The 25,987-nt window shown below is 39.2% G+C and overlaps 1 non-coding gene across 1 annotated transcript; it reads left to right on the plus strand.

Annotated features, from left to right (window-relative positions):
- The first annotated feature begins 7,210 nt into the window (after window positions 1-7,210).
- LOC150055771 (U6 spliceosomal RNA) lies at window positions 7,211-7,317 on the plus strand. Its single transcript, XR_016537508.1, has one exon. It is a non-coding gene; the product is annotated as a U6 spliceosomal RNA (small nuclear RNA).
- Window positions 7,318-25,987: the final 18,670 nt, after the last annotated feature.

A 25,987-nucleotide genomic window follows, 5' to 3' on the forward strand; every position in this document is an offset into this window, starting at 1 on the left:
CAATGACTTCTGAAACTCTAGTTTTAATTTGCCACCGCCTCATTAGCACTCTCAGACTGCGGAGTCTTCTTGCTTCGATTAACTTAAAGTGTTGTGTAAGAGGAAATAACATCTAAGCTTCCCCATATTTGGGCTAGGAATGGCTAGCAAGAGACCTCGGCTTCATTCCCAGTTTGCCCCTGAACAGCTGCATGACCTTCACCTCTCTAGGCCTCCATTTCCTGTAGCTGATCTCTGAATTTCCTTTCAGCTTTAAAAAGTATTTGGACAGTGTAATTTAATTATGCAATAAAATCTCAAATCTCATTCATCTTTCTTCGAGCTTACCCAAGGGTAGGGAAGGCAGGAGCACACTTTCATTAATCACCAAATACTCATTAGGCTTCCAAATGGAGCAGGCAGTCTGTCAAGTGCTGGAGGGGGGGGTAAGGCAGAAACAAACAGAGAACAGACACTACCTCAAAGAGCTTTCAGTCTTTTAGAGGGAGAGGAGTTCAGCTCCAAGGAAATCACTGATTATGATACAGTATTTTGTGAGAGGGAAGCATAGACCTTAAAGGCCGTCCATAAAAGGCCTGCCATTCACCCAGGAAGTGTTAGGAAAGGGACCCTCCAGTAAGCAATGCTTAAGTTTGCATAGCAGGCAAATAGGAAAACAACTGCCAGTGCCAAATTAAAAAAAAAATGGCCTGGAAAGTACATGAGGCTCTGAAAATGACCGGCAATAGTTATTAGCTTAATAAGCAAAAACTGAGAAGTCCAACCTATTGTTTCCTGTGCTCATCACACCTGCTTCCTCTCCTCAATTCAGGTTTTGCTACACTTCCAACTTCTGCCTTGTCTAGCTTAAGCCTCTGGGCAGGTATGTGTTGAGCTCCATGAAAAAGGGTACTTGTAAGACACAACCGTCATCCCAGTTGCCAGGTTGGAAGCAGTGAGAATTGGCCTGGGTTCTATTTGGTCCTCAAGGACTCTTAACACATCCTCCACTTCTCCCATTTTATATTCACTTCCCCGTCCCAGATGCCTGCCCTGTGAATTTCAAGTTTGCACATCAGATATAAAGGCAACAACTCAAACCTCAGACATGTGATGCATATCTCACAAAATTAGGAAAAGTGAGGGAAAGAGTGAATTGGGAAGGATGGATTAGAACTCGAACAGAGTGACACATTGATCAACATGCATTCTATTTATAAACTGCTTTGTTGAATAGCAAATCAGGTGCACAATACCTAAAGAAAAACACTCTTTCGAAGGGAATACACATACCAAAACAACTTGGTACTGTCACAAGAACAGGCCTGAGGACCAATGGAATAGAACTAAAGACCCAGAAATTAATCTGCAGTCCTATGGCCACCTAATCTTTGATAAGGGAGCCAAAAATACAGTATGGAAGAAAGACAGCCTCTTCAATAAGTGGTGGTGGCAGAATTGGTTAAGCACCTGCAGAAAACTAAAGTTGGAGCCTTCTATGTCACCCTGCACCAGGATTAATTCCAAATGGATCAAAAACCTTGAGGTAAAAGCAGATACTCTGAAAACTTTACAATAAGGAATAGGAGATACACTAGGTCTCCTTGGCACAGGTTGAAACTTTAAGACACAGAAATGCAACAAATTAAAGAAAGTTTGAGCAAATGGGACTGCATTAAATTGCAGAGCTTCTGTATGGCAAAGGACATAGCTAGCAAGTGAAATAGAAACCCACAGAGTAGGAGAAGATCTTCACTAGCTTACAACAGACAAGGGCCTCATATCTAAAATATATCTACAGCTAAAAAAATTGAATCTCTCCAAAACAAATCTTCAAAGAAACAACCATCCCTTTAAAAAGTAAGCTAAAGACTTAAAGAGATACTTCTCTGAAGAGGAAATAAGAATGGCCTATAAACACATGAAGAAATGCTCGACATCTCTGGCCATAAAAAGAAATGCAAATCAAAACAACTCTAAGATTCCACCTCACTTCAGTTAGAATGGCCAGGATCAAGAAAACTAATAACAACAGATGCTGGAGGGGATGTGGCCAGGAGGGATCACTACTACACTGTTGGTGGGAGTGCAAACTCGTTCAACCACTATGGAAAGCAGTATGTATGATGATTCCTCAAAAGACTAAACATAGAGCTCCCCTATGATCCAGCAATTCCACTACTTGGCATTTACCCAATCATCCAGAAACAAGGACATACTAAAGCCACTAGCACAACAATGTTCATATCAGCACTATTTACCATAGCAAAGATATGGAACCAACCTAGATGTCCCTCAGTTGATGACTGGATCAATAAGATGTGGTGTTTATACACTGTGGAATTCTATGCTGCCATCAGAAAGAATGACATCACCCCATTTGTAAGGAAATGGAAAGTCTTGGAAAAAATCATATTAAGTGAAGTAAGTCAGACCCTAAGGAATATAGGCTCAATGGTTTCCCTCATTTGTCATAATTAGTACACATCTAGGACTCTCCTAGCAGAGATTACAATAGCTCAAAACCTAGGTACATAAGGTCATATAGGATGAGACTAAATGAAAGCATCTTTAGGATATGGAAACAAGAGCTTTATCTTGTGTGATTGTTGTTCTTAATGTACTATGTTATTTCTCTTCTTTTTGTTTCCCTTTGGTTAATCTCATATTGTTACTGTATCTGACTTTTTTACCTGGTATATTGTATATATGTTTATTTGTTTACTTGAAATAGGAAAGGGAAGTGGGGAAAACAAGATGATTGGGATGGGGGAGGAAATGGGGACAAAAACGTGAGAAGGAGTATCAATGTATGAGAAGCAATGCACCCACTACCTGGCTAATGCGACTGTAACCCCTCTATATGTTATCCCTACAATTAAAAAAATAAATAAATAAAATACTTGCACTCATTACCCGACTTACAGAATTGTAACCCTCTGTGAACACTTTAGTAATAATAAATTTATATTTAAAAAAGAAAAGAATACACCTAACATAAAACTATGGCACATATGTGCTAAATGGACAATTACTTGTATATAGATATAATTCTACTTTTCTGATTGAATCCTGACAGATTCAGCATCCTAAGAGAAAGTTCCAGATCCTCTCTAGGACATTGCGGTATTTTCAGATCACCATTATTTTCTACCCGGATTATTATCAACAAACCATTTTACACAATTCTCTGCCAGAAGAAATAAAGTAGTAACACCCAGCCATTTCTAAGCAACTTCTTAAATGTCCCAAACTACTTACATTAACTATTTTAGATCTCATTCCAGGTAGAAAATTTAAGTATTCCAACTATGACTGTGATTTTTTAAATTTTAAATCTCTCCAGATTGCGAAAGCCACTGATTAACTATGGGACATTTGGAACTCTGCTTAGTCATCTGTAAAATGGAGCTAAAATAAGGCCACTGTGGTGAATTAAAAACAACAATGCAGGAAGAGAGATTTATATGATATTTGGCAAATGGCAATTATTTCATTGAAAATTAATAAGAGGAGAAAGTAAATTGTATGGGAAAGAAAGAGAAATCTAACAATTCCAAAATCAGGCCAGGTATCTAGGAAAGAGCACACTGGTTGCAATTTGATTATTACATTATATATATATGAATTACCATAAATATACCTATAAGAATGTACACATATTATGTCAATAAAAACAAATTAATAAAACATAATGGCTATCTCCCAGAACCTCAAGACAAAAACTGTCTGCAAACAAAGCTAGTCTGAAACCTTTCACCAAGCTACAACCCTCTGGAGACTCTTCCACAGAAACAGTTCAGAGAGGTTTCAGCCCACAAGGAAAACCATCTCCAGAAATCAGAGCCTTTCACCTCTTATAACAATTGGGGTCCATAAAGGAATCTCAGTGCATTTTGTCCCCTGAGATGAAAGGAAAATGGAGTCATTCTATTCTTCAGTTGCTCAGATCAGGGCTGTTCAGGGCCAAAACTGAAGGAAGGATACAGGAAGAAACAAACAGGCAATCTGAGCCAAACAGGATGGGCAAAGCAGAGCCTCCAGATATAAATGGACAAGAAACACACCCAGCAGGTAGTCAGTAAAGAAAACATTTATCCCCCTTGGACCAAATTGCACTGTTATCCTGGGAAGTCAGCCACCATTGAGCAAGTGCATGCTCTCCCTACCCCCTCTGTGAAGAAGGGGCCACCTCTAGGCCATAAACTCACATGTCTGTGACCTGAGACTCCAGTGATTGCTTCTTTCTATGCCTGGGCTTATCAGATACTCTTTTTTTTCCCTGTGCTGACTCTGGTTCAAGGGGTCTGCTTTCCTTTCACCACGTTGACTTAAATTGGATTCCCTTTCCTGTTCTGTTTCCCAGATCAACCTTTTGGTTTTCCATCTTCCATTTCACTAGGTGAATGGGACACTTTCAGGAGATCCTAGGTGAAAAGGAGTTACTTTTCACTCCACTGTTTCCTTCCCACAGCCAGCAGAAAGCAGTGTGATCTATTTGTTTTTTCAGTCTGGGTCAGTGTGTTTAAACTATGTGCCCAAGGGAAGCCAGCAGGATGTCCTGTGGCCTAGGACAAGGCAAACTCTAAAGCAACCTACTTATCTCATATCACAAATTCACACTTTAATATCTCTCTCTCTCTCTCTCTCTCTCTCTCTCTCTCTCTCTCTCTCTCTCTCTCTCTCTCTCTCTCTCTCTCTCTCTCTCTCTCTCTCTCTCTCTCTTTCTCTCTCTCTCTCTTCCCTCTCTCTCAGATGGGATCTTTCTCTGTAGCCTAGGCTACCCTCAAACTTTGAAATCCTTCTGCCTCAGTCTCCTGAATGTATCCGAAATGTACTTCATTTTTTTTTCCAATCCAATCCTGTGCTTGAACGCCGGGCATGGGTACTGTCTTTAGACACTTTTTGTTCAGGACTAGAGCTCTACAACTTGAGCCACAGCACCACTTCTGGCTTTTTCTGTGTATGTGGTACCCAGGAATTGAACCTGGGTCTTCATGCATAGCTAGGCAAGCACTCTACCACTAGGCCAAACTCCCGGCCCCTACATTTCAATATTTTAACAAGATTTCTACCTGTTTCCTTTTCTACCCACTAACTCACATTGAAAGCACTTCAAATTTCATGGGTTCCCCCCCCACCCGCATTGATGGTGGGGCTTGAACTCGGCCTGAGTGCTGTCTCTGAGCTCTTTAGCTCAAGATTAGCGCTCTAATACCACATCCGGTTTTCTGGTGCTTAGTTGGAGATAAGAGTCTCTTGGATTTGTGTGCCTAGGCTGGCTTTGAATTGTGACCCTCAAATCTCAGCCTCCAGAGTAACTAAAATTATTAGCCCTAATAGCTAGTAGCTAGAATTACTAGTAGCTAGAATTATGGGCACCACTGATGCCTGGCTAGCACTTCAGATTTCATAAGACATTGAGCATTTGAAAAACACTGGGACTTGGGAAGTGGTAAATTATGCAGAAGCTACTGATGAACTAGGTCTCTAAAACCAGCTGTCTGTAGATATGCCAGTCCTGATTAAAACAAGTGCTCATAATTGTTAGGGCCAGCAGGGACCCTGGAGAGCAAGAAGCAAAGATGACCATCTCTCAGATGAGGTAGAGATCAGGGGAAGTTAATTCTGTTGTTCAGGGTCATTCTGTTGCAGTGGCAGAGCCAAGATTCAGATCCAAGTTTCTTGAGTAGATGGCCAGTGCTATTTCCAGACCCACGTATCTAATGGCTCTGCAAACCCATGGCTCTTTTTTTTTTTCAGGCAGAAAAGGAGTTTATTGAGGGAGAGCAAACTGCAGGCTCACACAAGATGGAGGTACATGGATATAGCAGAAGGAAAGAGAAAAAGCAGCCCAGGATTCTTTTTTTTCCCCCTCATTCTTTAATACACATTTGTAACTCTTTTTAAAAAATTTTATAGGCAGGGTGATGTATAGAGGACTTACAGTTACATTCACAAGGTATTGGGTACATTACATTTCGAACATTGTTACCTCTTCCCATGTTTTTCTCCCATTTTCCTTCTCCCCACCCCTCCAAAGTTGTAAAGTTCATTTCCAACATAGTCTTGTGGCTATCGCTGTTACACTGGTTCACCTTTTGTCCCTTGGCTCATTATCTTGCTTTCCCCCTTCCCTTCTTGAAGCCATACCTCTGATGGTTCATTGGGAAAATTTCTACTCAATAATGACTATATTATTCCTTGAGCTATTCCAAGCAAATATTATATCACACACGTAGACACACACATGCACACCCGAGACTGCACATAATGTGTGTACAAGCAGGCATCTTATCAACAATATCTCCCAATCTTGAAATCAGACAACAAAACCTTAGTCCTTCTAACTTAATAGTCCTTCTAACTTAATTTATGCATAGTCAGAAATTGAGATGTTTTCTATATCAAAGTATACTCTACTTATTCATTTAAGTCAATGAAAAATTTTTTTGGCCAGTCCCAGGGCTTGAACTAAGGGCCTGTGCACTGCCCTTAGGCTTTCCTCAAGGTTAGAGCTCTACCACTTGAGCCACAGCACCACTTTCAGCTTTTTCTATGTATATGGTACCAAAGAATCGACCCCCAGTCTTCATGCATGCTAGGCAAGCACTCTATCACTAGGCCAAGATCCCAGCCCCATGTATGGATAATTTGATAAATACTTTTTGTCTCTGATTTTGGTGATTCAAAAATGATGATTTCAAAAAAAAGAAGAGAGAAAAGGAGAGAAAGGAAGAGAGGGGAGCGGAGAGAAGAGGAGAAGCAGAGAGAGTAATTGAATGGGAGAGAGAAGAGAAGAGAACAGAACAGAACAGAAGAGGAAAATGAGGAGGAGAGGGAAGGAGGAGGAGAGGGGGAGGAAGAAAAGAGGAGGGAGGAGAGAGAGTGGAGAGAGGAGGAAGGGAAGGGAGAGGAGAGGACAGGAGAGGAGAGGATGGCTTAGTGGCTTGGGATGGTAGAAGGGGTCAGGCCAGTGGTCCATTCTGTTGACATACATCCTTCTCTCTCTCTGCCACTTTTGGCTATTATCAGTTCTGCACTTGACCTTCAACTACAGATTCCTCCTTTCTAAAATCAGAAAGTCAAGAATATACTAAGAACCCCTCTCTCTCCTTCTCAATTTCTTTGAATCCTGAAGAACCAAATCTTCAGTCAATCTCATATTGCCTAGCAAGTGTGAGGCTTTAAATTTGAATCCCAGTACTACACATACAAAAAAGAAATCATGGTGCTCATTTCAGCAGCACATATACTAAAATTGGAACGATACCAAGAAGATTAGCATGGCCCCTGCGCAAGGATGACACACAAATTCATGAAGCATTCCTATTTTTTATCACAACCGATATCCAAGAAATTTGATCCTTTAAGGATAAGTACTACCAGGGTCTATATTGAAAGAAACAGGAAAATCTAGTAGAAATGGATGAATTTTTAAATAAATATAGGCTATCCACATTGAACAATGAAGAGGTAAACAAATTAAACAAGCCAATTTCATACAATGAAATAGCGGAAGCAATCAGGGAAATGCCAACCAAAAAGAGCCCAGGTCCAGATGGTTTCACTGTGGAATTCTACAAGATGAAGTAATACCTATACTCTTGAAACTCTTCCAAGAAATAGAAGCAGAAGGAGCCATACCAAACTCATTTTATGAAGCTAATATTACACTCATGCCCAAACCAGGGAAAGAACCAACAAAAAAGAGAGCTACAGATCTATCTCTCTAATGAACACAGACACAAAAATCCTCAATAAAATACTAGCCAACAGAATCCAGAAACAAATTTTAAAAATTATACACTATGATCAAGTAGGCTTCATAGATGCAAGGCTGGTTTAGCATTTGCAAATCAATGTAATACATCATATCAATAGAGTTAAGGATAAGAATCATATGATAATTTCTCTGCATGCAGAGAAGGCATTTGACAAATACAACATCCATTCATGTTGAAAGCACTAGAAAAATAGAAATAAGAGGTACATTCCTCAAAATAGTGAAAGCCATATATGACAAACCTACAGCCAGTATTATACTAAATGGTGAAAGACTGGAATCATTTACCTTAAAATCAGGAACTCAACAGGGATGCCCACTCTCTCCACTTCTCTTCACTATAGTGCTGGGACCCTTAGCCAGAGCAATAAGGCAAAAGAAGGACATCAAAGGGATCCACATAGGGATTCACAAAGGAAAAAAGAAATTAAACTATCCCTATTCACAGATGGTATGACCCTCTACCTGAGTGACCCAACAAGCTCCACTCCCAAACTCCTAGAATTAATAAACCACTTTAGCAAAGTGGCAGGATACAAAATTAACCTTCAGAAGTCAGTAGCCTTCTTGTACACCAACAATACACAAACAGAAGGCCAAATCAAGAAAATAATCCCATTCACAATCGCCCCTAAAAGAATAAAATACTTAGGAATTAATTTAACCAAAGATGTAAAAGAATTATTTAATGAAAACTAACAAAAGAAATTAAAGAGGACACCAGGAAATGGAAAGACATTGCATGCTCATGGATAAGGAGAACCAATATAGTGAAAATGGTCATACTGCCAAAATTGATATACAAATTCAATGCAATCCCCATCAAAATCCCAAAGACATTCTTTACTGAAACAGAAGATATAATCCAAAGGTTCATATGGAACAAGAAAAGACCTAGAATAGCCAAAACAATTCTAGGCAAAAAGAGCAATACAGGTAGATACAGGTAGTATTACAATACCAGACTTCAAACTCTACTACCGAGCCATAATAACAAAAACATCATGGTATTGGCACAAAAATAGACCAGAAGATCAGCGGAACAGAATAGAAGATTCAGAAATAGAACCACATACCTACAGTCAACTTGTGTTTGACAAAGGAGCCAAAGATATACAGTGGAACAAACACAGCCTATTCAATTATTGGTGCTGGCAAAACTGGGCAGCCACATGCAGAAAGCTAAAAATTGACCCTAGCCTTTCGCCATGCACAAGCATTAACTCAAAATGGATGAAAGACCTCAATGTCAGACCGGAAACCTTGAAACTGCTACACGATAGAGTTGGAGAGACATTGGAACTCATAGGCACAGGCAAAAACTTCCTCAACAGAATCTCAGGGTCACAACAAATTGGAGAGAGACTCGACAAATGGGACTACCTAAAAATAAAAAGTTTCTGTACAGATAAAAACATAATCACAAAAGTAGAGAGACAGCCAATCAACTGGGAAAAGATATTTACCAACAATACATCTGACAAATGCTTAATATCCAGTATCTACAGGGAACTCAAAAAACTAATCCCTCCCAAACCCAACAAACCAATCACTAAATGGGCAAGGGAACTAAAGAGAGACTTATCAAAAGAAGAGGTTAAAATGGCAGAAAAATATATGAGAAAATGCTCATCATCCATGGTCATAAAGAAAATGCAAATAAAAACAACCCGAAGATACCACCTTACCTCAATAAGAATGGCTAAGATTTTGAACTCAGACAATGACAGATGCTGGCCAGGTTGTGGAGAAAAGGGAACCCTACTACACTGCTGGTGGGAATGTAGACTAGTTCAGCCACTCTGGAAAGCAGTGTGGAGGTTCCTTAAAGAACTGAAAATAGACCTTCCCTACAATCCCGCCATACCACTTCTGGGCATCTATCCTGAACATCATAACCCAGGATATGATAAGGACACCTGCTCAGCTATGTTCATCTCTGCACTATTCACAATAGCCAGGCGATGGAAACAATCCAGATATTCTACTGCAGATGAATCGATACAAAAAATGTGGTGTATATATATATATATATATATATATATAGTGGAATTCTACATAGCCAACAGGCAAAACAAAATAATGGCATTCGCAGGGAAGTGGATGAATCTAGAGTGAATCATGTTGAGTGAGACAAGTCAATACCAAAGGAACAAAAGGCACATGGTATCCTTAATATGTGGCTATTAGATCCAAATAGTACAAGAGCGAGGACTCAATATTTGTATACCCAATGCTATGGATATGGTATTGGAAATATAAACACAATGACTCTAGGCCGGGAGTTTGTCCTAGTGGTAGAGTGCCTGCCTTGCAAGCACGAAGACCTGGGTTCGATTCCTCAGTACCACATGCATAGAAAAAAGCTGGAAGTGGTGCTGAGGCTCAAGTGGTAGAGCTCTAGCCTTAAGAAAGTCCAAGGACAGGGCTCAGGCCCTGAGCTCAAGCCCAGGACTAGCAAAAAAAAATCTATAACTCTATACATATAATGTTTTATTACATAGATTAATATGTATCCATGACATACAGACCCTCAGCCTAATTTTAATTATGTTCTAAAATCTAAATACCAGTGATTGTATATAGAGATTCCTGTCTTGAATACTTGTTTGTTAAATATGGCATTTGAAATATGATGTAAAACTCAATGTTAATAAATTATTTAATAAAAAAGAAATCATGGATATACATATTCTTAATAGTGCTCTTCATTGTAGCTTAAATGTCGAAAGAACCCAAATGCCATCACTGCTGATAAATGGGTGAACAAATTGGTGTGTCTGCTCAATGATATCACTAGTAATTCATAAAAATATGATTAGGTGCTGACAAGTGCTACAGCACGAGTCTCAAAAATGTTATGCAAAATGAAAGAACTAGACACTGAAAGTCACATACTGTATTGATTCATTATCCATTTACATGGAATATCTAGAATATGTAAGGTCCATTAAGATAGAAAGGAGACTAGTGGTTGTAAGGGAATTTGGAGTTTAAGGATGAAGGAGAAAAAGACTAATCACTGGATATAGGAGTATTATTCTACAGGAACTAGACATTAGTAGTATTATTCTGGAACTAGATAAGGGTAATGATTGTACAGTATTGCAAATATACTAATTACCACTGAGTTGTATATTTTTGAATGTTTAATTTTATTATGTGATTTTGAGGTTCTAAAGATCTACAAGCTTCCCTCACACATATACACATACGCATCAAGCACATTCATATCATATGCTTTTGCAAGCCTGAACAACTAACTAAAGTAGGGTTTCCATGAGAACTATGCCGCCTTTGCAGCCCTTACCCTCTCTTCATCCTTCTTTATTCCATCAGGGCCTAATGACCTCCTGGAGCCTTAAAAACACCATGTGGCCTTTTCTTGCCTTTCAATCTAGACTAAATTAAGCTCTTCTCTAGGTCTACTTTAAAGAGATGGCTGTCAGAGTCCATTTTGATGTGTCTTTTGGAAGAGTACTCTGAAAAGATCCAAAGAGGTCTTGCTCGACCATTCACTGCTCCAAGAAAGTCCACGGGCATAGAAGCTGCAAATCCCCCCTCACACACACACACCTACTGTGGTAAAGTGGTTGGGGGGGGCCAAGGGGCGTGGCAGCATTTCCTTCTTTGAGCACAGATGGGTCAGGTGTGGAGGACATGTTGAACATATCCATTGCTTCCTCCAGAGTGTAGACTGAGTGAGCTAAGCTCTGCTAGCGTTGCACATGTGGCCACACTACCATTGCTAAAATTTCTCTCAGGAAGGGACGGGCTCCACAACCTCTGGTGCAGGCTTCCAGATGTTTCTCAAAGAGGAAGAGGAAGAACTGAGATTGGGCAGCTGGGGTCTGAATGAAGATTATCCTCTCCTTATCTCTGGAAGTCTTCCACAAAGCAGCCCTCACCCCGGGAACCTTCAGGGAGTCTAAGGAAGGGTGACTGAAGCAAATAAAAAGCAAATGTCAGCTTTGGCGATGTCCTTGGCTGAAGCTGACATCAGTTTCTTTTCTTCCCTATTGCAAATGGAAAAAAAAAAAGATTACAAGACAGCTCTGTGGAAATGCTAAATACAGAATGTTCTGGTTGACTTTGATCATTCCTGCTTACTGTGATAAGCAACATATGGTGGCAACTTTAACTTCTGACTATAGTAAGTTATCTGTTCAAATATCTTCTCTACAAAACCCTACCTGCTAAGGAAGACAACGCCAGAAGACTAAGATGCAAGAAGACTCACTGGAGCAAAGCCACAAAACCACGTTTGAATGTACATATTACAGTGAACTTCATCCCGTGTGGAACCCAAGTGTTCCCGCCTTCCACCATTTCCTGGGTCAGCTTTCACATCGACATGAAATGACTAAGGCTGCAGCACCCACGCCCTGAGTCACTGGAGGTCTCCCTCCTGGCCCCATAGAAATTACTAGGAGACAAGGAGAGGGATGGATGTCTTGTTTCCTTGTGCAGTCCACGATGCAACTTGCTCTCCAACCATAACTCCTACCATTACCTTTCTCTGAGGTCCACCTTGTGACACGTGGAATCCTTTTTACTCCCCAGCTCAGCTCATGTTTTGACTCAAAAAGTTGGGGAAACAGAGAGTGGAATTCCAGCAGAATACATAGAACATAGCAATTCAAACTATATAGTAGATGTTTCTAAGTAATTCCCTGTAATCAGGATTTTTCCCCCACTCTCGTCATGAGCCCTATGGTAGACTACAACTTGTCACCACTTTTTAAAATCCTGTGGCCATGTCTCAGCTCTAGCCCCTCCCTTCAAACCTCAGATAATCACTAGGTTTAACTTCACATACCCAAATATCTCCTACTCTGAGACTACATCACTTACAGACATGGTTTATGGACATAAATGTTTAGACGTGCTATACAAGTTGAGTGTATGCTTTAAATTTGTTATTTATTTTACTATTAGCATATGTTGATGGCACAAAGATGTTTCACTAAGATATTTTCATGCAAATATATAATATACTTTCATTAACTTTTTCCTTTCCACTACTTTTTCTGGTCCTGCGTCCTCCTTTTAAACAGTTCTAGTGGGTTATACTATTTTGTCTTCCTATGTGAAGGATCAAATTGACTCCTCCATCGCCTCATTTCACTCTTCCCTACTACTGACTTCCCCTTAACAGTTCTCACATTAAACTCAAGTCATCCATTCTTTTTTTTCCAAGGTATAGAATCCACGAATCAGAAAGAACGTGCAATATTTGTCCTTCTTCACCTGCCTTAATTTGCCGATGATCTCTAGTTGTATCCATTTTCCTGCAAATAAAATTCTTTCTTTCTTCTTCTTTATGACAGATAATACTCCATTGTGTACGTATTTCATTTTTTTGGTCTATTCATCGAACAAGACACCCAGTCTGATTCCATAATTTGGCTATTGTGAATAGAGCTGCTATAAACATGAGTGTGTGCAGGCTCTGATACATGCTGATGGGAATGAGTTGGAACCTCAGTGACATTAGGATTTGGATTTTCTTTATGAGTAAGGACGTTGAGCATTTTTCATGTATTTATTTTCCATTTTTACTTCTGTTGAGAAATATCTGTTCAACTCATTTCCCGTATATTAGTTGGGTTGGGGGGGGCGGTGTTTCTGTTTATTTTTTGGAGTTCTTTATATATTCTAGAAATCTTTACCCAAAAAGTAACTAGCCAAGATTTTTATTCCATTCTCTGAGTTCTTTCTATTCTTATTAAGAAGATTTCTTTTCATATTTAAGATTTTGAACTTGATGCCATCTTACCTTATCTAATCTTTCTCATATTACTCGAGCTTTGAGGTCCTATTCATGATTCTTCTCTATGCTTATATCCCAAAAATATTTTCCTTGTTTCCCTGTGTTTCAAATAGTGAGGCTTTATGTTAAGAAGTTTCCTTATTAATTTTAGATGTATTCTTATATAAGGTTAGAGTAGGAGTCTAGTTTCTAGCTTCTATGTATGAATATTCAGTCTTTGGAGCACCACATGTTGAAGAAGTTGTCTTTTCTCCATTATACATTTTTGGCAACTTTATTGAGACTCAGATGGCTAAACTGTGTGGGTTTACTTCTAAGTCGTTTACACTATCCCACTGGATAATAGAAAAGTACGGGACATTTTTGTGCAGTACCATCCATGCTGGTTATCCTCATAGCTCTGTCGTATAAGTTAAAGCCAGATACTGTAATATTCTAGCATTGCTCTTTTTGCGCAGAATTGCTTTGGCTATTTATGATCTTTTCTGCTTGGATATCAATTTCAGGGTTGATTTTTCTACTTGTGAGAAAAAACACTACTGCAATTTTTATAGAAATTGTACTGAATTAAAATAAGAATACTGGGTCTAAATAACATCATCTTGTTCTCATTGCCATTTCATGACTTCTAGTTGAGTGCTGGAGGCTTGTCACCCAGCTCTGAAAAGCTTAAAGATGAGATAGGCCATTCTTTCATATGCAGGTGTATCATGCTGTTTGGCCCTAGGAAAGCTTTGCTGCAGAGAATGCTCAGCCTTGATTATTCCCCTAGATGGCTTGTTTTACTTATCCTTGATTGTTCCCCTATATGGCTTGCTTTGCTTGGTCATGAGTATTTCCCCTGTATGATTTGCTTTTATTGGGTTGGGTCCCTACCCAAAACATGTGTTTTTTGCCTTTTAAAGCTTTGTACAAGCTACTTTCTAGGTGGCAGTTCTTTGAGACTGGAGTCTACCTGCTGCCACTGGCTTTCTAATAAAGACTCCCAACTCAGCCTTCCAAAAAGTGGCTTCTCTGTCTCTGGCGATTGAATTCCCACATAACAGAATCTATACATTGCATTTGATACTATAGCCATTTTCATAATGTCAATCTACAAACATGGGAAGTCTTTTCATCTTCTAGTGTTTTTAACTTTTTAAGTTTTTCCTTTAGTGTTTTATAGTTTTTTCTTTCTTATTTCTTTCTGTTTTGCTTTCTTTCTTTTTGTTGGCCATGAGACTTGAACTCTGGGCCTAGGCACTATCCCTGAGCTCTTCAGCTCAAGGCTACCGCCCCATCCCTTAAGCCACCAGAAAACTGGTGGTTAATTTGAGATAAGACTCACGGACTTTTTAGTGCCTAGGCTAGCTTTGAACCATGATCCTCAGATCTCAGCCTCCTGAGTAGCTAGGATTACAGGTGTGAGCCACCATGCCCAGCTAAAGTTTTATAGTTTTTCTTATAGCGTTCTTCCACTTCCTTAGATAGGCTTACTCCTAGGTATTTAAGGGTTTTTTTTTTTTTGGTGTTTTTTGGGGTTTTTTTTGCCAGTCCTGGGCTTGAGCTCAGGGCCTGAGCACTGTCCTTGGACTTTCTCAAGGCTAGAGCTCTACCACTTGAGCCTCAGCACCACTTCCGGCTTTTTTCTATGTATGTGGTACCGAGGAATGGAACCCGGGTCTTAATGCATGCTAGAAAGCACTTTAACCACTAGGCCAAACTCCCGGCCCTATTTAAGGGTTTTTTTTTGGTCTTGTAAATGAAATTGTTTTCCTAATTTCTTAGGTCATTCATCCTTATTATATAAAACCTATTGGTAAATCTATATTGATTTTGTACCCTACAATTTACTAAAGCTGTTTATCAGATCTAGAAGTTTCTGGTGGGTTAAAGTTCTATGAATATATGATCATATTGCCTAAAAGTAGAAGATCACATAGATCTACTACTCTACCAGACTTTTAAAGAACTGACACTAGGTGTCTCAATTTCATAAAATAGGGAGGCACCATCTAACTCTGTTTCATTTGCAATTCCATTTCCAAAATATAAATTTGGGGAAACACATTCAAACCATAACAGTACCTAATAAATATAGTAGAGTTAGATCACAAATAATTCTTCTGACTATAGACATGTTTCTATCTTAGCAACACAGATAAGTTCATACTATTTTACATGAGCTACATATACAGTCATATAAGTATAATTAAGATGTATGCAATATCACATAATGCAATAAGCAGTTGGATATACTTCCATGTCTTAATCAATCTATCACACTGTCACACTCATGTCCATGTTCTCATCATTGTTCCTATTTTACAGGATTCCTCCTGGCTAATCTGTTGAAGACACAAATAAGATGGTATATGTAAGAACAACTAGAAATTCTACATGGTTACACAAGATTCCTTTTATCTTTAGCATGAAGAACAACATGTTGTGTTAATACATCAGAAACTTTTCATCTTCCAAATTTGAGGCTTTCAGTACCAGCCAAGCGGCCTATAATACGAAGCTGCCTGGCCTTTATTTGGCTCATAAAATCTCCAGCCTTGGAGAAGGTCTCACTTTATTATGTGGAAAGCAAGGAAGGAAGGGGGAAATCAGGCTAATGCATCCAGCAGGCGTTGTGACTTGGTATCCCCTTGCAAACTCTCCGCCTGCCAACAGGGCAGGTGTGGGCCTCCTGGGCCCAGAAGAGCAGCCTGAGACTTTAAGAGGGAGGATGCAGAAGCAAAAAGGAACATGAGCCTCAAGCCAATCCCAAATGGGAAATAAAATGAGTGGAACCAAAAGTCCTGCTCACTCACAAATCAAAGAAAATCTCTCCATGGGGGAGCTGAGGGGAGCAACCTGGAGGCTGGCCAAACAGAAAACAGAGGAGATTACAGCCTTCTATTAACACAAATCCACAGGAGGAAGCAGACCTAATTTCCTTAATGATAATGAGGGAATGGCAGTGCTGCCTTTGTCCATTCAGGATCATCTAACTCCTTCCTTCCCGAACATTCTGCAGGACCATGCATATAGCACCAAGCGTTACAACTTGGATTTCTGTTGTATGACTTGTGTTGAATAAAAGCAATATGAGATCCACAAAAAGAAACCAGGAGTGAAGTCTGAGGGTGAGATCTTGGTTCGGCTGTGAAGCCTCCTACGCAGATATAGATGGATGAAACTGAAGCTGCACTGTTGGAGGTAACTGCTGCTATGGTTTGAATATGGTTTGAGGGTGACCATTGAGGGGTGATTTGCTGGAGCTTGGTCCCAGAGTGACAGTGTGAGAGTGGTGGCACCATTGAAAGATTGATTAGACCATTGGAATTACTGCTTTTCTCTCGGGATTCCAGTCAATTACTACAAGTTCAGGTTGTTAGGAGACTGTCAAGACTGATTCTCCGTAGTCTCGGGCTTCCTCTTCCCCACTTGCTTTCATCATGATATCCTCTCACATATTCTGACACATCTGAGGGTAAAGAGGAAGTTGAAATCACCAAAAGTCAATATTATGATATTTAGACTTCAGCTTCCAAAACTGAAAAAAAAAAGCACCTGTTTTCGTTATAAAGTGCTCTCCTGGAGCATTTTGTTCTAGTGACAGAAAACGAGTCACTAGCCTGGTGCAGTTAACAGAGCAACACTAGCATATGAGTCAGTAGCAGACAAGAGTGATCCTATCTAAGACTACAGGTTAAGGCCCAGCCTGCCTGCCCCTTTTCTACTCCTCTCCCTTTGGAACAGAACATGGCCTCTAAGAATCTAACTTCACTTCTGGCTCTCAGCTACTTCAAGTACCCAGGTGCCTTGAATTTTGTGGCTAGATGATTCCAAGGTCATTTCTAACACTTGTATGGCTTTCTTTCTCGCGAGTGTCCAGCCCTGCAGGAAAAGGTGAGAGTCTAGAACGAAGACTCTCTTATCTATAGACCCAAAGGGAAGTCAAGAAATGACTTTCACAGGAAACATGACTCTTGTGTGTGTATAGCAGGCTGACGTAGTAAGGAAAGAAGGAAGTGTCCAGGACATATGGTGTGAGGCAGGGGCTAGAGTTCATTCATTCAATACCAAGAAATAAAAATGCCAAAGTTTGTACTTGTCCTTTGAGCTGGTTACAAAAGTATATTTGTCAAGAAAAGAGGGGACATGACATTTATTTACTTAATTTACAATTTATCTATAACTTCAAATATCTGGATATACAAAAATAGGCCTCCATTTCACTCTGGATAAGGGTTGAAATGGGTCCTTGTCTTTGATGCCAAAGACATGACAACAGCCTCTCCACACCCATCATTCCAGTTTTGCAAGCATGCTGTGCCGGCCCAACACCATCTAGTATCTCTACCACTTGTATTCTAAGGCTTTTGCTCTCACGTTGCTGGTAATTGCCTTTTATTGGTGTCTAAATTAGACTAAGCTGATTTCTTAGTTGTTTGCAACTAACTATACCAAATTGCAGGGAAGGAGGAAATTTCAGTTGCCTATAAATTAGCCAAAACACATGGAGTCAGCTAACCACACCCCTTCTCTTCTGTTAACTTCTTTTATCTGGGTTCTTTCAAAAAGTCATGCTCAATTCATGGAAAATCCAGCCTTTCTAGTACTGGAATATGGAAGGAGAGGGAACTGCTCTCCACAGTCAAATCCATGTTTAGAGGAGCTCTGGGGACTGTAACCAGCACAGATGTGGGCCTGGGAAATATGGTTCTGTCTTGTCTGTAGCCCAGACCCTAAAACTAGGTTACTTTGGGACTTTCATATAAATAATCCCTCTTTAATCATAGTTCTAGGCATTTCATCTCTGGGGATGTCTCAGAAGTCAAAAACTGGGATGATGTAAATAGGGAATACAATACAATGTATGAGAGAGTATTCCGACTTGGCAAGGCCCGCTCCAACCCAGACAGGTACTAGGCCCGTGCTCATCTTCTGCAGTGATCCCAAATACACTAGAGATCTCTGCCTGATGTATTACAAGCTAATCTAGTATTATCAGTCACACATATGCACATGCACACACACACACACACACACACACACACACCACTGCACATGTGACTTATGTAGAAGGCGATAGAGGCCACCAACCAAGCTAGTCACCTGTATGTTTATTGTGATTATCAATTTGTTGTACAACTGTTTTTTTCTTTCTGCTTATTCGTATTGCCTATGAATCAACAGTCAATCGATTTTAATTGTATAATTAACTTATAATTAAGATTCAACAAGCATGGAAAAGAGAAAGAGGAGACTAGGAAACAAATTTAAATCCTAAAACTGTGACTTTCAGATCAATGCATAAGCACTAAATGGCAGTTCTACCCCTGATAGAACACAACCCAAATCTCACCATCTTAATTGGTGGAGAATGTCAAACTCACAATATACTTAAATTTTCCCCAGAATCACATTCTTATGTGTGTTACTATTCCTTTCAAAAAGTTTTTCAACAAAACTGTTTTTGCTTTTGTGTAAATGGTGTTGGCTTGGGTATCTTTCCATTCTGTGAGACTTGGGAGGGGATTCTTGGAACTGCTGTAACATACACCAGTAGATTTTGCCATGAGGCAGCTTTCTTGCCAGTTCTCACACAAACACTGGCAGTTGACCTGAAAGGTGAGCCTCATTTTTTCTTGCATTCAAGCTTTCAGAGCATCCTCTATTGCTTTCAAATACAACCATTTTGTCCTATTATTATTATTATTATTATTATTATTATTATTATTATTATGGAATTGCAATCATTTAACCAAGGCTAATGCCATGGACATTTATCATTTCTTACAAACTTTTGGCCTAATTTTTCTTTGGTATATTCAGGAAGAAAGTCCCAGACTCTCAAATAAACCAGTACTGTACACAAAAGGAAAAATCACACCTGTAATCCTAGCTATTCAGAAAGGTGAGATCTGAGGATCACAGGGCAAAGGCAGACCAGGGAAGGATAAGGAGCACCTGGAACTCTCATGGATGGTTCAAGAGAGTGTATAACTATACAATATTTAGTAAAATAGCTCTCCAGACTTTTAACCAGCTACCACATGATCCAATCAACCAAAGGTAAGTGAAATAAGTAAACTTCAGTGAGACTCCATTCTGAGAATTTCCCTGCCTTTCTTAGATCTCTTGTTGGATTTCACAAAACTTATTTCAGTTCTAGATTTCTAATCTATCATGCTAAATGTACTTTACTTCTGTTTCATAGTATAAAAACCTTTAGAAGTTTCATAGCATAGATTAAAACTGCTTTTTGTGCTCTAATCCTAACAAAATAATAAAATATTCCAAACATTTGAAAGATCCATTTTTGTTTCTATTTTTTCTGCCTTCCTCCATCTTCCATATTTTTCTCCTAGCACAAACGTTGAAGTGAATATTAAAAGTTCCTGGCAGACAAAGGAAAAATAATTATTTTTTCCCAAATGATCATTGTTTCTCCAATGAGAGATTAAAATCATTCTACACATACAATTAGCTAGATATCATTGTAGTGCAATGAAATCTACACACAATCTAGCTGAAAAACATTGGGGGACAGCGGCTTCCTCAGGAATATCTGAGCCTTCAAAGAATTTTTGGACAATAGTAGATGAAGTGCTTTATAAATATAACTTTTAAATATATATTTTATATATTTTTATTCATGTTACCTATTGTGCTTGTGGGATGAATTCATTTATGTCTTAGATTCAATATCCCTTTGATTGCTTTGGTTTGTCTAATAAATTCTTAGAAATTATTGCATACACTATATTCCCAAACTAAAAGAGTTTGGCAAGAAATAAATAGAGCTTCAATTTTCCTCTACATCCATTCATCAGGATTATTATTTGCTATTTCTTTGGTTCTTTATTCCTGTAGCTCAAATCTCTTTTAATGGAAAGCCTTATATAATTTGGAGAAAATTAATCCAGGATTATCCCCTGGCAATCAACAAGCAAAAGTAAAAACCAAATTTGCTGTCTATTGTTGCCTTAAACAGCCTTTTGAGAAAACAACACTTTAAAACTTTTTATTAGTATTTATTAATTGTACAAAATGATGGGCTTCACTATGACATTTTCATGCTTATATGTAACGTTTTTTATCTGATTCGCACACACACATACCCTGCTTCTCTGGTTCCTCTTTACTTCGAATCTTTTCCATTAGACCCCATCTGTTTCCCAAATTGTCCCTCATTTGCTTTTACACTTCAAATACCATGAAAGCTAGCTCGGTGTCAGTGGGTCACTCCTGTGATTCTAGCTACTCGGGAAGCTGAGATCTGAAGATCATAGGGCAGAGCCAGCCCAGGCAGGAATGCGTGTAAGACTCCTATCTCCAATTTACCATCAGGAAACCAGAAGTGGAATTGTGACTCAAAATGGTAGAGTACTAGCTTTGAGCAAAAGGAGCTCAAAGTGCCCAGGACTTGAGTTCAAGTCTCACAGAAAAAAAAAATCTCACAACACCTAGATTCTGCATAAGAGAGAAATGATGTGATGTTTGCCTTTCTGAGTCTGGCTTAACATTTTCCTTAACACAATGATCTCAACTTCCAGCCATTTTCCTTCAAATAACATGATTTCATTTTAGTGACTCAATAGTACTCCCTTATGCATATATACCATAGTTTCTGCAATTATTTACCCATTGATGGGCACATAGGCTAATTTCAGCCTAGGTGAAATAATACCTAGGCAGAAATTAACATATATTAGCAATAGTAGTCTGCAATTAACATGGATATGCAAATATGTGTGTTGTCCGCAGACTTTTATTCCATCAAGCACGCAACCAGAAGTGGTATAGCAAAGCCTCATTTCTGGAAGTAAGATGAAGCATTTCTTCATCTTACTGCACTTGTAATGGCAAATTAAAAAGTAAATCCTGAAAGAACCTTGTCCTTACTATTCTCATGCTTCAATTTTCTCTGTGACTCTAGTAAAGGTTTCTGCATTTCTCCCGGAAATTCCTCCAAACTGAGTTTTATAAAGGGGCAATTCTGAGATTATTTCTTTAGATAGCTTTATTCTTTATGAATAGAACCTATACCTATTTTAGTTTTCTCTTCCTTCTTTTCTTCATCCTTCCCTCATTCCTTCTTTCCTTTTTCTCTCTTTCCTTTCTTTTCTTTGCTCTTTTCATCTCCTTTTTTGGGGGTGCTAGGGCTTAAATTCATGCTTCTTTGTTCTTATCTGGAGCTCTACTACTTGAGCCTCACCTCCACTCTGGTTTTTTGCTGTTAACTGGACAGAAGAATCTCTCAAACTTATCTGCCTGGACTAACTCAGAAATTTGATCCTCAGATTTCAGCTTCCTGAGTAGGTAGGTATGAATGAGCCGCCACTGCCCAGATCCTCTCTTTTGTTTTAATCAAACAGATTTCACTGGCCTTTCCAATGGTTTGATAAAACCATGCTAAACTATTTTGTGAATGAATGTCTAGTTTCTGTAACTCAGTCTTAGAACCAGATTTCTGTATAGGAGGACACACAAGTCTGGGTATCATGAAAAAATTCTGTTGGCTTAATACTCTTCTATTGCTAAATCAAAATTCTTGGTAGTAGAAGAAAAAATACTCAGTTGCCATTTTGTATAAGATAGTCCAAATTATCAAGAGAGTCCTAGTCTGTGTGTTTGTAACTTCTCACTAGAGTTCATATGAAAGAAATATAGAGAAGTTCTGAACATCATATACATTGCTTACAACTTTATGGACATTAATTTATTTGAACTTTGGACAAAACAACCACACATTAAACTCATTCAATCACTATGGAAAGCCATATGGAAGTTCCTCAAAAGACAAAAGTTAGAGCTCCCCTATGACCCAGCAATTCCACTACTTGGCATTTACCCAATTATCCAGAAACAAGGACATACTAAATCCACCAGCACAACAATGTTCATTGCAGCACTATTTACCATAGCAAAGATATGCAACCAACCCAGATGCCCCTCAGTAGATGACTGGATCAAGAAGAAGGGGTACTTATACACAATGGAATTCTATGCTGCCATCAGAAAGAATGACATCGCCCCATTTGTAAGGAAATGGAAAGACTTGGAAAAATCATATTAAGTGAAGTAAGCCAGACCCTAAGGAACATAGGCTCAATGGTTTCCCTCATTTGTCATAATTAATACACATCTAGGACTCACTCTCCTAGCAGACGATTACAATAGAGCAAAACCTAGATACATAAGGCCATATAAGATGAGTCTAAATGAAAGGACCTCCAGGATATGGAAATGAGTGCCTTATCTTGTGTGATTGTTGTTCTTAATGCACTATGTTATTTCTCTGCACTTTTTTTGCCCTATGGTTAATCTCATATTGTTACTGTATCTAACTTTGTTACCTTGTATATTATATATACATTTATTTGTTTATTTGAAATAGGAAAGGGAAGGGGGAAAAATAAGATGATTGGCAGGGGGTGGGAGGAGGGAAATGGGGACCAAAACCTGAGGAAGGGTATCAATGTGTGAGGAATAATGCATCTACTACCTGACGAATGTACCTATAACCCCTCTATACATTATCCTGACACTTAAAAAAGAGACTAGGAGCTCCATTCTAGAGATGGGGGAATTGAATTAAAAGAGAAAAATGCAATTGCCTAGAGTTCCTATTACTACTGGAGCCAGAATTAAATCCCAGACAGCTTGACTCTAAAGACTTGTTATTCTAAAAATGATGAGAATAGCTTGCAGAAAATGTCAGGACTACGTGTCTTTTATAACACAGCTCTTACTCCCCAGAAACATAGGAAATCAAATCTATTTTGTGCTTCTATTTTCCTTATTTGCCCTCAAGTTTCAGATTTTAAAATAACAGGTATGCTGGACATTTTGGTCAGCAGAATTTAGACGCTGTCTGCATTTCTTTGATCTATGATTTAGCCCACCTTCAGTGCATCCACGGACCAAAAGATTACAGTTCACTTCTCCTGGGAATATGCACATTACATTCAATGAATGTGAGGTTTCACTTTGGTTTCCCAATTCATATATTTTCTAACCCAAGAGATGCTCTCTTACTTTTTACTTTTTATTTAAGGTGGACTCTTTTCCCTGTGCGCCCTAAAACCACATTTTGCCCAATAAAACTTGTTATAAGCAGACTTTTAATTAGTTTGCCTTCTGTCAAGAATGAGAAACCAGCTTCTGAAGACCAATATTTTTTAGGCAGGAAAGGTAATAAAAATCAGGCATCAATGAATAAAAACAGTGAAAGCAGAAAGGAATTCCCATTTCATAAGACATGGTAATAACTCAAGGCCAAAGCATCTATGCACTAGACGATTTAGTCAGAAGAAAAGAAGGTGTAGTGTAACTACCCCATTGGAAGGAACCTGCGTGAGAATGCTGGAAGGGCTTCAGATCTCATAAAGGCAGTTAAGTCTCTCCTCATGAGCTCCGTAGTCTGAAGGCCTGGCTTTATGCCCTGGCTCTACAACCTACTAGAAAGTAAAATCTTGGACAAAGTTTATATGTAAACAAATGTCTGCTATGAGACAAGGGTTATACTAAATGCTGTGCACATAGAAGTACCTGCAAAGCAAAGAAGCGGGATGCCCTGCCTTTGTGCTTGTGGTGAGCTGAGACATTATGGTTGCGTTTGTGTACTCTAAATATAGAAGATGTAGTGGACCGTAACATCAGTCTAGATTTCCATCTCTCTGAGAACCTCTTGGTTCAGCTGTCAAGTGAGGGCTAAGGGAATGATCCGGTTTAGTTTAGACTATTTCTTCTGGATCTCAAGACCGCTTCCTTGAGATTTTAGTTTCCAGTTTCTCTTTGCTGTACGCCCTCTTTAGGGACATTTCCAGGGTCCTACTCAATTGTAAAACTAACTACTGCACAATTGATGAATGCACAATTGTGCATTTAAATATCTTTGTTGACCAGCATCAGGCTCCACCGAGAGTCCAAGCTGAGCATGATGCTGCATTGACTCTGGTCAGTGTTATGAGCCATCCAACATGGAGAGACGATGGCCCTTCACAACTGGAAGTCTGATACTCCATGAAAATGTGTTCTGCCCAATATCAGGTAGAAACTTAATGTGCATCACAATCATCTGAAGTCTCAGTCTGTCAGCTCCCCTAAATATCAATCCACCCAAGGATATGGGTGCAAAACATATTCTTAGTGTCTTTATCTTTTCTGCATGTGGATCTGGATTATGAAAATCTGACATCAAGACAACAGAGAAACCAGCAGATGCGGGCCTGCTGCATACTTGCAATATTAGCTCTTTCCCTTCCAACCCAGTTTCCCTGGATGTGTGCATTGTGTATAGCATCTCATCTACTGACCCATAGGACAAATAGGAAATGGTTTGGGGTTTTGAAGACAAAACAGGAGCTGAGTTCCATGCTTTAAAATACACAACGACAGCTCGCTATTCTTGAGCCCAATCTCCCAGATTCAAAACTAAAATATTTCCATCTACAGAAGGCCTTGTAAATGATCTTGTCTAGAAATCTTCAAGCTGTAACTCTGAGAAAACCAAAGGAAAGATGAGAGGCCAAAAGAGAAGGGCTTTGCCTAGCCCCCCACCCCCTGGGCTATTGCCACTGCCACCCCACGGCCATCCATCACTACCACTAGCTTTTATGCGTGTGTGCGAGCATGTGTGTGTGTGTGTGTGTGTGTGTGTGTGTGCACACGCGCGCGCGTCTGTGGATATGCATGTGTGTGTGTGCATGTGTGCTTGTACTGGATCTTGAATTCAGGGCCTATGTGCTGTCACTCAAGGATGAAGCTCTACCACTTGAGTCACAGATCTACTATCATTCTATTTTTGTATGTTCCAAGTAAGGTTTTGTTTAAGGAAAGCACCAGAGGATGGATTTGGGAAATATTTTATTTGCTACAACCCACATATATATACATGTATACATACATATATATTTATATATTATATATTACATATATATATATAGTGTGTGTGTGTGTGTGTGTGTGTGTGTGTGTAAAACGAAGTCACAAACTCAATCTCACTCACCCAGTCCTGCAGAAACTTAGTACATAATAACAGGAACCTGGAGAAAGCCCAATGTCAGCAAGGCAGGGATAGAACCTTTCAGTTTTACTTACATAATTGTCACCAGGATTCTTTCTTTTTGCTTTCATTTGGGAGGAGGGGAGAGTTTGGGGATGTTACCAGTGGGCCTGGCACATTTTAGAGACACACTCCACCACTAAACTATATCCCTAATCTTGTCACCAAAATTCTTTAACCAAGCACTATTAGAAAATTGAGTGCATTCAAGAAACTATTGTTTTTCATTCATTTCAACAAATAATAATTTCTGTATTTTCCCCAACCTAAAAACAAAGTAAGTATAGACTTTGCAAATGAGGGCAACTGCCACCAATACTGCTGGCGTTTTCATCCCTTAGGGGGAGCCAATACTTTCTTTCCTGGGCTCCAAGTCCTATCTTCTCTAGATCCAGAGATTTGC

This window comes from Megascapheus bottae, chromosome 13, assembly GCF_031878675.1.
Source record: "Megascapheus bottae isolate mThoBot1 chromosome 13, mThoBot2.hap1, whole genome shotgun sequence".
Taxonomy (NCBI): domain Eukaryota; kingdom Metazoa; phylum Chordata; class Mammalia; order Rodentia; family Geomyidae; genus Megascapheus; species Megascapheus bottae.